The 9,910-nt window shown below is 40.0% G+C and overlaps 1 protein-coding gene across 2 annotated transcripts in view; it reads right to left on the reverse strand.

Annotated features, from left to right (window-relative positions):
- Window positions 1-1,928, reverse strand: part of ARMC1 (armadillo repeat containing 1) — a 36,232-nt gene extending 34,304 nt beyond the window's left edge. For both annotated transcript variants that reach the window (XM_059394654.1, XM_059394653.1), the window contains exon 1: window positions 1,718-1,928. The gene's annotated coding sequence lies outside the window, so the exon portion shown is untranslated. The remainder of the gene's footprint in view (window positions 1-1,717) is intronic.
- Between the last annotated feature and the right edge of the window lie 7,982 nt (window positions 1,929-9,910).

Genomic DNA, 9,910 nt, shown 5'->3' on the forward strand with positions numbered 1-9,910 from the left:
CTCAGAGTCCTGGGATCGAGTCCCGCATCGGGCTCTCTGCTCAGCGGAGCGCCTGCTTCCCTCTCTCTCTGCCTGCCTCTCCATCTACTTGTGATTTCTCTCTGTCAAATAAATAAATAAAATCTTAAAAACAAAAAAAAAAAAAAAAAAAAAACTTAACGGTGGTTAATAACTGCATGTCCTTTTAATATGGCTGGGAACATCTGAATAAAACCCTGAACATTTAAATTCTACAAAATACTTTAATTATCATGCAACATGACAATAAGTAAATTTGGGACCATGTTTTGGTTTCATTACCAGATAACCAAATAAATAAACTAAAATAAACCCCCACTAGTAGTAGCAAACCCCCAGCAGTAGCAAATTTAATGACTCCTTCCAAAGAAAATGGAAGCTTTTCATCAAAAGAAGAAAATTGTGGGGGGAAATTATGGCAGAGAACCATGTAGATTTTGTAAGTAAACAGAAGGTTCCTGAAATTTTGTTAGCAGTATTATTTAATTATCTCTCTTATCTCAATCATTTTTTTAACCAATACCTGATGACTTACAAGTTAGCTTTTAATAACTTTTTAAATATTCTTTTCTGTTTTAAGATTTTTGGCTGCTAAGCTAAAGTTGCCAATACAGACATAACGAAAAATCAAAGCCTCAATAGCAAATGAGGAAAACGTGAAAAAACCTTTCTGTTTTATTTTCTCTTTTTGTTTAGCTCAATTTGGACAAAGAGATCATAAGACAATACATGCTACCCAAACTTTTAGGAGTACTCTGATTATCTAAGGGATCTATTCAAAAGCAGATCTGATTCAGCAGATGGAGTGAGGCTTGAGATTCTGCATTTCCAAAAAAATCCCCAGGTGAGGCCTATCCTGCTGGATGGAACTGGGAATTTAGGTGATACATATGAGACTATAATTATAATTTCCAATTCTTCAGCCAAAACCTACCATTCGGTTCAAAGAATGATTCAGATCTCTTATAACTAAGAGCTGCAGAGAGTACACACCCACAACCTAAATCCATATTCAGTTAAGCAAGTTTTTAAAAAATAACCTAAGCATGGAGTTCAGATCTGGCTTTACTTTACTAGCAACTAACTGTAACTCTTGGAGAAGTTGAGCCTCAGTTTCCTCTCAATAATCCCCAACGACTGTCAGGATCAAGAAAATAACTTGAGGCGAGCACCAGCAGTTACCAAACAAGAACTATATACTTGATCCTGTGGTACTTCTATTCCACCAGGTGTTGGGGTATATTCTGCACCTCCCTCACACATCAGTGCACTATCACGAAAGGAGTTGCTAACTGCACGAAGGCCTCCAAGAAGTTATTTAAAATACAAGAATGTGAAAGCTGATCTCTTTCGAATAGACACAAACACAATGTCCTTCCACTCCTAGCAGACATGCAGGTGCACAAAACATTTACCAAAGAACAAGCTGGAGAGATGAAGTGAGATGAGAGCCATTAACCCCAGGGTTCGAAAAAATCGGAGTGCCGGGGATGGAGAGGAAATGAACAAAGCTAACATTTTTACAGGACATATCGGGACAAGGCGCTTTAAAGCGCTTAGTGGGACGCACTGCTGGGTCTCGGGAAGGCCGGAGGAGAGCGCCTCGGCTCAGGCCGACTCGCAGATTTGATGCAGGGGCCGCTCTCCGCGGCCTTCCTGGCTCCACCGCTTTGTCTGCCTCCCCTAGACCCTTACATACCGCGCCAGAGATTCAGGAGTCCAGAGCCTGCTGCACCATCAGGGCCACACCGACGAATGAGGCAGAGGGACCCAGAAGCCGCCGAGAGGGTCCCTCCGTCGGCAGACACGGCCTCAGCGATAGCAAACGACCAGGTTAACTCGAAGAGCCAAAGAGCGAGGACGCTGGCGGGGAAAGGCTGGACGGACTCTCCCCCATGACCCTGCAACATCTGTCAGTTCTGGCCTCTCATTGGCTGATAGCATTCCAACGCGAGGCTAAGACGCCCAGTACGTGAAGGCCTTCTTAAACTAAAGCGTTCATTGGTGATCTAGGGGAAATGCACTAAGGGTTGAACGGAAGGGTCCAATGAGAGCACAGGGACACCGGACTTGGGCCCAACGAGTGTCCGTCCGCTAAGCACTGAGCGAAGAAACTTGCGTCCGGGCGGAGAAACCGTTTTAGTTTCCCGACTACAATTCCCAGCATCCCCGCGCGAAGTAACCTGTCTGCTCCTGCGTCCGGAAATTCAAATGTTACGTTTTTCTCTGGCAGCTGTTTCAGGTGGAATAAAGTATTTTCGTGATATTTCTTCGCTTTTGTGAGTCTTAATTATTTGAGTTTTTGGTAAGAACACTAACCCTATGTTAGGTGTTTTTTTTGGATTGCGTTCATTTCTTGGTAGTGTTCACTGTGTTCCTAAACGCGACGGCTGCGAAGTACAGTTTTTTGTTTATTTTAAATAATAACTTCTTTATTTATTTATTTATTTTAAATTTATTTATTTATCAGAGAGAGAGGGAGAGAGAGCGAGCACAGGCGGACAGAATGGCAGGCAGAGGTAGAGGGAGAAGCAGGCTCCCTGCGGAGCAAGGAGCCCGTAAATAATAACTTCTTATTGGGAGGATTTTTTTTTTTTTTCTTGTAAGGGAAAGGGACTTACAGTCAGAGAGAATCTTCTCAAATCCGTCATAAAGTATTTTTTAGATATTGTCTTCTATTTAGTTTATAATAGTAAGGATTTATATACTTTTATCAATGCTAGTCACTGGCGGTTTTGTTTTGCTTAAGTATAGATCTTGGTTTTTAAAGCTATTTCTCTAAATATACTGTAATTTAAATTCCACAGGCCAGTCTGAGAATACTGCATCTACTGCACCAATAACTTAACTGAATGGAGTCTAGAGTCTCTTTCACAATTTGTTTTTGCCACGTAGCTCAAGGAATTTAAGAGGCCTCTAATGGGGAAAGAGAGTGCATGAGACCAAATATCCCCGGGGCGCCAAGCTTGCTCAGTCATAGAGCATGCAACTCTCCATCCAGATCCTCAGTTAAAGCCCCAAGTTGGATGTAGAGCTTACTTGGGGGTGAGGGGGGGATCTCCAGACTGTGTTCTATGCAATTGTCTCCAATACTTTGATTCCTAAGTGAATTTAAAATCCAAAACAGCTGGGGCGCCTGGATGGCTTGGTGGGTTAAGAGTATGCCTTCAAAAAAAAAAAAAAAAAGAGTATGCCTTCTCCTTAGGTCATGATCCCAGGATGTCTCCGCTCAGCAGGAGCTTGCTTCTCCTTCTTCCTGCCGCTCCCCCTGCTTGTACTCTCTTTCTGTCAAATAAATAAATACTTCAAAGAAAACTAAAAAATAACATCCAAACAGTTACTTCTGCTCAAATTTCTTTGCCTCTCTGTAACCTTGGTTATCTTCTTCCTTCTAACAAGCTCAAGAAGAAAAATACAAGCAAAGTGGAATAGAAAAGGTCTCTTTCACACTGTTTGACCAATAGCAAAAGCAAGTCTCTGGCATGGTTTCTGTTTCTCAAGTCAGAAGAGGGAGTGGTGGTAAGTGAATACTGAATCCAAAACAAAAAGTAAAAAGAAATGATGCATAATGTCCAGCGGTAGAAGCACCAGCCTGATACCTAATAACTGACCAGACCAACCAACTGCTGGAACTAGGGGGGCGGGGGTAGGGATAAAAGAAAATTGTCATACATTTACTATAAGAAAAAAAAAAGCTGTAAAAAAGTAAATATAGGAAGTCCAAAGGACACAGACAGGTTAAACATAATCCGTTTGACTGAGTAAATGAAATTGTGTTCAGTATTGTTATCGAAAACAATGCAATAACACAGAAAGTAAATTTGCTTTTTCTCTTCTTAAGTAGGTTCCATGCCCAACATGGGGCTTGAACTCATCACCAACTGAGCCAGCCAGGTGCTACAACTTCCTATTTTTTCTAAGATTAATTTGTATATCAGAAAGGGAGAACACAAATGGTAATTGTCTATTTGTCAATTATAAATGGTAATTCCCAGCTAGTAATTGATGACATAGGTTTTTGGTAGAATGTATGTTTAATAGAGTCTTTGTCTTTTGGAAGTTCAAAATGTAAAATTAAATATAATCATGCCCAGGATATTAAAGTATTGAGAAGATTAATTCTTCCTTACCAACTGCTGCTACAGAGAGTTCGATGACTGGCCTTAAAAGGCAAGGATTGAAGTCACAAAAAATAATTAACCATTTCATAAGCACCTAAGGATTATAAGTCTTTAAGAATTTATTTTCCCATATTAAAAATGGATGAACTTGGGCGCCTGGGTGGCTCAGTGGGTTAAGCCGCTGCCTTCAGCTCAGGTCATGATCTCAGGATCCTGGGATCGAGTCCCGCATCAGGCTCTCTGCTCAGCGGGGAGCCTGTTTCCCTCTCTCTCTCTCTGCCTGCCTCTCTGTCTACTGTGAACTCTCTCTGTCAAATAAATAAATAAAATCTTTAAAAAAAAAATGGATGAACTTGACACCAATAAAGTTATACTAAGGCTTTAAGAATTTATTTTCCCATATTAAAAATGGATGAACTTGACACCAATAAAGTTATACTACCTGCTGTTATGAGTCATTGCTTGCTCTTAGCCTCCGATATCTTGCCACAGGACACAGCTGGAATGTCAAGTTCCTCAACAGCTGTGTTGCTTAAGAACCATGAATCAGATAATGGCAGTTTTCATTTATTCAATTTTAAAACTATTTTCTTTGCCAAGGTTACAGAGACAGTCTTAGCACTGGATTCAAACATAAGAGAAAACATAATTACTGTCCTCAAGGAGTTTATGGTCTAGTATGGTGGTTTCCAAAACCTTTGATGAAGTACTACTTTCAGCCTTAAAAACGTCTTGAGCACATGGCTCTGATATATGTGTATTATTTATTCATAAATTCTATACACATACTATCTAATATGTAGGCTAAAAGGCATGTCAAAATAGAAAATTTTAGAGGAGGAGAAATAATTATAAATAGAAGCACTTTTATTTATCTGAATGAAAATAAAATTGCATTTATATACATTATTTACCAAAAAAACTTAAATTCCAGATGGATTAAAAACTGAAGTGTAAAATAAAATAGCAAAAATCCTTTAAGATACATACACACTACAGACAACTATAGAAGTAGGTGACATCTTAAATAAGACTAGAAACTCTGAAGTTAGAAAGAAATAGACCTATTCCACTTCTAAAAAGTAGTTCTAAAAAGTAGTTTTTGGGGACGCCTGGGTGGCTCAGTTGGTTAAGCAGCTGCCTTCGGCTCAGGTCATGATCCCAGCGTCCTGGGATTGAGTCCCACATCGGGCTCCTTGCTCAGCAGGGAGCCTGCTTCTCCCTCTGACCCTGCCTTGCACTCTGTCTGCCTGTGCTCGCTCTCGCTCTCTCTCTCTCTCTCTGACAAATAAATAAATAAAATCTTTAAAAATAAATAAATAAAAAAATAAAAAGTAGATTTTTGTGTTGGGGTGCCTAGGTGGCTCAGTGGGTTAAAGCCTCTGCCTTTGGCTCAGGTCATGATCCCAGGGTCCTGGGATTGAGCCCGGAATCAGGCTTTTTGCTTAGCAGAGAGCCTGTTTCGCTTCCTCTCCGTCTGCCTGTCTCTCTGCCTACTTGTGATCTTTGTCTTTCAAATAAATAAATAAATAAATAAATAAACAAAAAAAGTAGTTTTTTGTGTAGCAAAAAAATATATAAGCAATGTCAATGAACAATAGATATGAGGGTAAATTTGTAACTCTGTGGGTCAATAGAGGCCAGTAGTCAAAAATTTATCACAAATTGTCAAGAAAGGATTGAACAACCCTATAGAAGTTGGATGAAGAATAAAAATTAGTATTTAATCAAGAGAAAGTCCAATAAACATGAAGATATTTAAACTCACCTTTAATAAAGGAACGCAAATTAATTTAACAGTGAGAATAATCATGATGCTGATCAGATTGGTAAAAAATCAAAATGACACAAAGTTGCTGGCAGGAATACTGTATAGAAAACTCTCAGATTTTGTTGTGGAAATGTAATAAGTGGAGAGAATCAAAACAAACATTTAAACTGCCTTTCTTGTGTGTGTTATATTTCAGGGTAACAAAATAGTTGATGTGTAATAATGATTCTGAAAACTGGTAAATATTAAGAAACAAGCATTCAGCTTGCTTTTCTTTAAAAACATGCCTCAAGGTGACCAGTTAGCTAATAAATGACACATGCGGCCTCACCTTGTCTTAAAATGCCCCTCACATGGGCATTTCACTGTCTACCTGGGGGCCTTTTGCCAGTTAGGCTTTTCTGGATTCTAACTTGGAACCTCTTAAGGCCCATTTTAATGTGTTATATTTTCTATAGACAGGCAGTCGGAGCTAGAAAAAATGCTGAACTAGAGAGAGGGTCTGGATTTTCAGGGAGGATACTGTTTAAAGCTTGCAGAATAGTCAGCCTTTCTCACCAAATGGGTATTATTTATTGGGTCCTTGTGATAAATCAGGTGTAATCCTAAGTATTTTACAAATGTTACACAATCGGTTTTCAGGGCTATCCTGTGAGGTGACTATTTTCCCCACTGTGCAGTTCAGGGAAATGAGACCTGGGGAGGCTGACTGACTTGGCCAGCGCCATATGGCTGATAAAAGGCAGAGGGTCTGTCTGACTTGGAAGCTCATATTCCTTCTACAAAAAAATTCAGCTTCACCACCTACCAATAAAAACAAATGGGAATCTGACCTTTTTGGGAAATTTCTGCAAGGAAGCTGGCCCACAACTGGCCTTGTTTACCTTTCCATGGTCTAAAATATACTTGATGATGGATAAATCTCTGCCTAAACAGGGGCACTATAATTCTTAAGTCTTTTAGGAATTTGGAGGCACAGAAAGGTCAAGGGACTTTTTCAAGGCTGCACAGTGAATAAGCGAGAACTCCGATTCTTTCTCCTCTTTTCAATAACTGAAGTTTCAGTTATTCTGGATTCTGCCAAGTAAGCTGAGCCATTTATTTGGGTGAGGAACTCCAAGATCAGATATACTAAATAGAAAAGGAGAGTCCATTTTCTCCTAAAATCCCCAAATGGATTGCCTTGTAACCTTCTACATTAATTTCCCAACTTAGTTGCATAAAACAATCACCTAAGATTCAGGGAAGTGGCCTGAGCATATGTATTTTTAAACATACGATCCAAAGTGGAGTTTCAGGACCGTCAATCTTGAAGAGAAGACAGAAATTGTATTAGATATTTATTGCTTCCTAGTGAATCACTCCAAAACTTAGCAGCTTAACACAATAATTGCTTATTATCTCATAGTTTCTGTGCATGCAGAATCCATGTGTGCCTTAGCTCAGGTCTCTGGTTCAGAGTCTCTCATAAGACTGCAATCAAGGGTCCATCAACAGATGAATGGATAACGAAGATGTGATACACACACACACACACACACACACACACAATGGAATACTATGCAGCCATCAAAACCCCTGAAATCTTGCCATTTGCCATTATGTGGATGGAACTAGAGGGTATTATGCTAAGTGAAATAAGTCAATCAGATGAAGACAATTGTCATAATGATCTCTCTGATATGAAGAATTTGAGAGGCGGGGCGGGGGTGCATGGGGGGAACAGAGAGAAAAATGGAACAAGATGGGACCAGGGAGAGAGATAAACCATAAGAAACTTTTAATCTCTGGAAACAAACTGAATGTTGCTGGGGTGGCAGGGAGGGATAGGGTGGCTGGCTGATGGACGTTGGGGAGGGTATGTGCTATGGTAAGTGCAGTGAATTGTGTAAGACTGATGATTCACAGACCTGTACCCCTGAAATAAATAATACATTATATGATAATTTAAAAAAAAGACTGCAATCAAGGTATCAGTGGAGCTCCAGTCATCTCAAGGCTCAACTGAGAGACGATCTTTTGCCAAGTTCACTCACATGTCTGTTAGCAGGATTCAGTTTCTCAGAGGCTGATGAAAAGAGGGCCTCAGTTGCTTGCTGCCTGATGGCCAGAGGCCTCCCTCAGTTTCTTGCCACATAAGTCTCTCCCTAGCACAGCTCACAATATGGCAGGTAGCTTCTCTCAGAGAGAGTGAAGGAGAGACCAAGAGAGAGCAAGCAAAATGAAAGCCACACTCCTTTTTTTTTTTTTAAGATTTATTTATTTATTTGACAGAGAGAGAGAGTGAGAAAGGGAACACAAGGTGGGGGAGTGGGAGAGGGAGAAGCAGGCTTTCCACAGAGAAGGGAGCCCGATTCGGGGATCAATCCCAGGACCCTGGGCCGACGGCAGACGCCTAATGACTGAGCCACCAGGCACCCCAGCCATACTTTTTTAAAACTAATCTTGTAATTGCCATCCTATCACTCTTTTATTTGATTCATTAGAAGGAGGTCACTATGTAAAATCCACCCACTTTAAAAGGGGATTACGTAAGGGTGTGAATACCAGGGGTCAGGGATCCTAACTCTGTCCACTAAGAGAGGATGTATTTAGAAAATATAAGCGAAATAGAAAATAAATATACATGATTCTTTATGAATAAATGATTGAATATAAATAAGTAAATGGGCAGAAGAAACAAATCCTACCTAGAGAAGAATGATAAGTTATTTATGTAGATATTCCACTCCAGGAGTTGAAGCTTAATCTCTTATGACCTTCGAGGGTGGGTAAGATTTAGTGACTTGCTTCTGAAGAAGAGAATATGGAAAGAGGGTAAAAAAATGCAATTTTATAGTGGAGAAACTAGCAAATACTACCATGGTCAAGTTAAAATCAGCAGAAATAAATCATGCTAACATCATGATCCCCTGATATGATGTGATGAGAAGGGCATCTCAGTGCGTGGTATTTCTCCTAAACCTTACAATCCCAGTCTGATCATGAGAAAAACAGCAGACAAATTCGAATCAAGGCATATTTTATAACATACCTGACCATGCTCCTCAAAACTGTCATGGTTGTATCAAGGTTATGAAAAACAAGGACATCATGAGAAACTGTCATAGACCAGGAATCTAAGCAAGGAGGCATGATGACTAAATGCAATGTGGCATCTTGGATAGGATTCTGGAACAGAGAAAGGACATTAATAAAACCTGAATAAAGTCTGGAGTTTAGTAAATAGTAATGTACCAATATTGGCTCCTTAATTTTATAAGTGCATCATGGTAATGCATGATGTTAGCATTAGGTGAAATTGGGTGAGGGGTAAACAGGAATTCTGAACAATCTTTGCAACATTTCTGTAAGTCTAAAATTATTCTAAAATAAAGCTTATTGAAGGCAAAAAGTGAAGCACACTGATTATAACTTCAAGTACAATGACTGGAAGATCATCCCCTAATTTCTGTCTCAACACATTTTCCATCCTTTCTCCTCCACGGGCCACATACTTCTGGTGCCACGTGCCATAAGACACATCCATAGGCCCTCTGTGAGATGGCATATAGTATGGCTAGAAATATTCTGGGAAGACATTACAACAGTGTGAGAGTCCATAATAACTAATCACAAAAGGAAGCTAAATTCAACTTAATCGTCCTCCCCTCACCCAGATCCTCAAAATGCCCATGGTCACTGGAGGGCACTTAGCATGCAGAGAAATGTGAAGAAAAGAAAGCTGGAATGGGGAAAAAAAGCACTTAACCAATCTCTGTTTGAAGGTTGCTTTAAGCCATCTTCTTTTTAAAGAGTAGAAGACAACATATGTGAACTCAGTTCTAGGGTCCCCCCTTGGGTCTTGGAAAGGTCTGGTGCAAGCCAGGGGGTCTGAGCTCAAGCTTCATTAGCTTCGCAGTAAATCCACTTCCCCCCTTTATTTTTAAGATTATTTATTTACTTATTTGACATAGAAAGATCACAGGTAGGCAGAGAGGCAGGCAGAGAGAGAGAGAAG

Source organism: Mustela nigripes, chromosome 3 (assembly GCF_022355385.1).
Source record: "Mustela nigripes isolate SB6536 chromosome 3, MUSNIG.SB6536, whole genome shotgun sequence".
In the NCBI taxonomy this organism is placed as follows: Eukaryota; Metazoa; Chordata; class Mammalia; order Carnivora; family Mustelidae; genus Mustela; species Mustela nigripes.